Source organism: Etheostoma spectabile, chromosome 10, assembly GCF_008692095.1.
Source record: "Etheostoma spectabile isolate EspeVRDwgs_2016 chromosome 10, UIUC_Espe_1.0, whole genome shotgun sequence".
NCBI lineage: Eukaryota > Metazoa > Chordata > Actinopteri > Perciformes > Percidae > Etheostoma > Etheostoma spectabile.
This window is the reverse complement of record NC_045742.1, coordinates 26801749-26806243: the sequence shown is the minus strand read 5'-3', so window position 1 is coordinate 26806243 and position 4495 is coordinate 26801749. Positions and strand designations below refer to the sequence as shown.

Genomic DNA, 4495 nt, shown 5'->3' with positions numbered 1-4495 from the left:
CCACACCCATTACAATGACACCCAGCCTGCTCTGACACAGCTGAACACCAGCCATTGTCCCGAGCCCCCACCTACCTGTTCCCTTTCCATCTAATTCAATACTAACCCTGACGATTTGGCATTCACACCAATTTGCCATTCACAACTCGGCTAATAACTCCGTCCTTTTATTGCATTAGAGATTCACCGCTCCGCCGTGGAAGTCATAGCCTAGCTGTTCTCTCTACTAACGCGCTAGCCCCCTTTGATTTCCAGTTGCATATATCAACCTGCAATTACAGGACCTGGTCTGGAAACTGTCAAGCATGACTGCAAAGGTATTGGAGTTATTGCAATTACACTCAGGTAATTGAGCTGCCATGCATGAAGATGTTAAACGCTGTGTCTATAGTGGGAGTCCATGTCGCCACTGTCTCATTTCATTTTACTGCTTTTCTCAGCGCAACACAGTGTGAAATGCTACTCTTTTTCTCCAATAAACCAGTCAGAGATACTAATCTGCCAAACCATGTGCGAGCTGATATTGTTTCTGCAATGAGTCACTACTTTATACGTTGTAACGATGCATCATGTAAAGTTACATTCTTCTTTAATTAGCTATGACAATTAAAAGTCAAATCAGCTCACAACTGAGGGATTAGTTGGTTTTGATGATAAATTGCATTGGGGATATTCTTAGTTCTGTAGTTGTCAGCAAAAACCTTCACACTGTTAAAGTTAGACTTGATGCATTTAGAATGTGAACATAAGACGGTTCATTATAGTACTTCACGTTTATGCTGTCATTTATATTATCTTTATACTTTACTTCAGTGGTGTAACGAGCCAACACCGGGCCCTTATGCAGGATTATCAAGGCGAGCCCCCCTACTACAGCACATGATGACGGCGCACTGTCCATGGGTAAGCTACCATGAATAGGACAGGATAGGATCATAGAGACACAGCATATTAGATGACTGACAAAATCAGGAGTAGCCTACGCACACCACAACAACAAAAAATGCAGGTGAATGTGCAACATAACACATTAAAAAACAGGGCACTCCCTCCAGGATATCGCAGCCTTTTTTTTTTAGATTGCTGACTTTGCAAGGAGCTTTTGTGAAAACTTGCAATAAAAGATGTGAATTTGTTACAATAAAGTTGCAGAAGACAGTGAAATCGGCAAAAAAAAATTGAGATTTTCTTTTGTAACTTACTTTAAAAATAAAAACGTTTTGAGAATAATAATTATTACTATTATTTCATTACTCTGGACTGAGATTTCCTAGGAACCTTAACAAAAAGGCTCAGGACGCTGTAAATGTTGGTATAATAATAATGTGGTGGGATGAGGATAGGACCCAAATGCATAGATGAGGACAGCAGGCAGGCAGGCGGGGGTAAACAGGAGTTTATTAACAAAGACCAAGGAAAACACAGGGAGCAACAGGCGCTGGCAAAATCCAGAAAAAACAAAAAATCATAAAGTCCAACATGAGGAAAGTCCAAAAAACAGGTCCAGGGGCAGTCAATACAAAAAACAAGGAAACAACACAGGGAAGATATGCAGACAGGACGAAGATAACACGACACAACCGATCACGTAGACTGGGCAAACGGATCTGACCAGAGACAAGGGAAGCACAGACACTAAATACACAAGGTAACGAGGTAACGAGACGCAGGTGACAAGAGGGCAGGGAATCAGGTGGAAAACATCAGGTAATCACAAGAGCGGGAAGACACAGGAAGTAAAACTAAAGGCAAGACGAGACGAAAAACAGACTTCAAAATAAAACAGGAAACAGAACAAGTAGACACACAGGGGAACACAAGACAGCACCAACAACACAAGACCGGGGAGAGAACTAACACAAACACAAGGAAGGCCAAAAAAAAAAAAAAAAAAAAAAAAAAAAAAAACCCTACCGACAAAAAAAATGGCTGGTCGATTTGAGACAAAAAAATAAATAATTTATTATTTATGAATGAATGAAATATGAACATATGTGTCACTATCATTGGTCGGGGCCGGTGAACAACCGCGTACCCTGCTTACCAATTGTTGAGCGTCTGCTTTACTTACTGTTTTACATCCTGTTTACATCACTGTATATAATTATGCATTAAATTCTTATCATATTTTTAAAAAAGCCTGTTTACAATACAGTTTACTCATTCAGCAATTTCATTTCAATTACATTTTACATTGTATATGTATTATTGATAGCCTTTATTATTAGACTCACGTTCCATAAAATACAACAACAACAACAAAGATACAGATACACAAGACAGACACCAATTAAATTAGACAGCTATACCAGTAATCCTATAAGGGGTACTGGTATCAAAGCACGGAACCTCAGGTCACTCAGATGTGAAATGACAGAGTTACAAGAATAATTCAAGCGACAGATACATTTATACATCAAATTCCTCAGTAAAGCGGAGAAAGTAAAAACTCCTGCTTGACAGAACAATTCACTTGCACTACCCCACCTACAGTAGGTTTCCTGAGTAAAATGGACAAACAATCATTATAAGCGACAGGCAGCTTATTGAAGCTTGCCTTTTTGTACTTGACCCACAAGGGGGGCAGTGTAAAAAGCAGTATAATATGCTTTAAATAGGTTTATCTCAACAGTATCAGAACACCAGGTGAACTTCCTGGCAAGCATGTTAGCCTGCATTTATAACATGCGATTCCGCCTGTACATGTCCTCATCATCTGTCATTTGATCTGTCAAGATGTGACCCAAATACTTCATTTTGCAACCAACAGTTAGCACTTGCCCCGCAAGATGGAAATAAATTACGTATATATATACTATATATATTCTATAGATTCCCATTTTCTACTATGATTTTCATTTGTTGGGTTGTTGAGAAGCAAGATATTATTCAGAGACAAACTGAAACCTACACTGTGCATTTAGTCCACTGCCAATGTATTCTCAGCTCCGATAGCCTTCTCCTATAACACAACGATGGACCGCCAGTACTTCTTGTATCTGGTCCAAAAGTCCCAACCATCCAAAAGAATGGTTGTGGACAAAAAGAAATAAAGGGACATTTAGAATAGCCACAAATGTGTGATTAATTGCGAGGTAACTATGACATTAATGCGATTAATTGTGATTAAATATTGTAATCGTTTGACAGCACTAGTGTCCTCATATGAACGTCCAACTTGTACTGTTCCACATGCACTTGCAGTGTGAGGGAAGAAGATGCTTAGCTCAGTTACCCCGTGAGGCTTTTAATGCTGTAGTTTCTCTCCACTTCGCTCCCTTCCTCGCACTCTCCCCATCTCACTCGCTGTTAACTCCCCGCATGAACCCGGCTTTACCTCGTCGACACATCCCTTTTTCCATCTCTCTCCCTCTCTCTCCCTCTCCCTCAGTCTCTCTGTCTCTGTCTTTCCCTCCCTCTCTCCTCTTCTCCGTCCCTGTATGTGCGCCTGTGTCGCTCAGTCCGTCTCTATGCGCTGACCCTGTCCTCATTACCGTCACAACTCTGCAGCAGCTGGCTGCCTGAGTCACAGCCACCATTGTCGATTCCTCGCTCGTCCCACTCTCACCCACTTAACGAAGTGAAGTGAAAAAAAGAGAGATAGAGCGATAGATGGAGAGAGAGAGAGAGAGAGAGAGAGAGAGAGAGAGAGAGAGGAGACAGGTGGAGAGAAGAAGAGAGGGAAGGTGAGAGATTGGGAAGGAGGCAAAAGAAGAAAAGGGGAAGTCACAGAGTTCTTCGAGGGTTGTTAAATCACAATGTTGTTGGTTTTAAATCAAAACAATTTCCCTTCACATCAATATGAATCCATCTTTTTGGTATTCTCCACTGATACCACAAAATAGTCTTTCTTTAGGGGGGGGGGGAATTAAGATTTTTTGGCTTTTTTAATAGCCCACACTAAGACAGGAATGTGGGAGAGAGAGAGAGAGAGGGAATGACACGGGGAAAAGGGCCACAGGTCGGAACTGAACCCGCGGCCGCTGCGACAAGGACTGAGCGTTTGTATATGGGGCGCACGCTGTACTGGGTGATCTACCAGTGCACCCTAGGGTTACAATATCAGTTAAATGTAATCCGGCAGTTCCTTTAATGTATGCATTAAAAACAGCCATACATTAATAATAAATAACTATAACAGTATAATAAAAATCTTAATACATGTATATACGTGTATGTGAAGATAGAAGCTCTTCCTAAACTTTGAAAAAAAGCTGGTATATATAGACACCCACACACATATGTAACATATGGTTCTTGCCCCAAAATGTGTATGCTTGTCAATTCTACGCAAGGTGCAGCATTGAGACTACAGTTTTATACCCAAAAGTCAAAACCAGCTACCATCTGCAAGAGTGGTATTTACCAAGCAGTAAGGGTCCTTTAAAACACGTATCTCGTTGTATTATGGGAAGTATAGGAATCAGTGTTTTGATAGCTTGACCAACACTGGAGACTAAAAGTCAGTCAGTCAGTCAGTCAGTCAGTCAGTCAG

General features: G+C 40.9%; 1 long non-coding RNA gene across 1 annotated transcript in view; it reads left to right on the top strand.

Annotated features, from left to right (window-relative positions):
• The window catches only part of LOC116697040 (uncharacterized), a 17236-nt gene that overhangs the window by 9501 nt on the left and 3240 nt on the right, over positions 1-4495 (top strand). The window contains exon 2 of the long non-coding RNA XR_004333902.1: positions 2494-2496. This is a non-coding gene — a long non-coding RNA (uncharacterized LOC116697040). The remainder of the gene's footprint in view (positions 1-2493; positions 2497-4495) is intronic.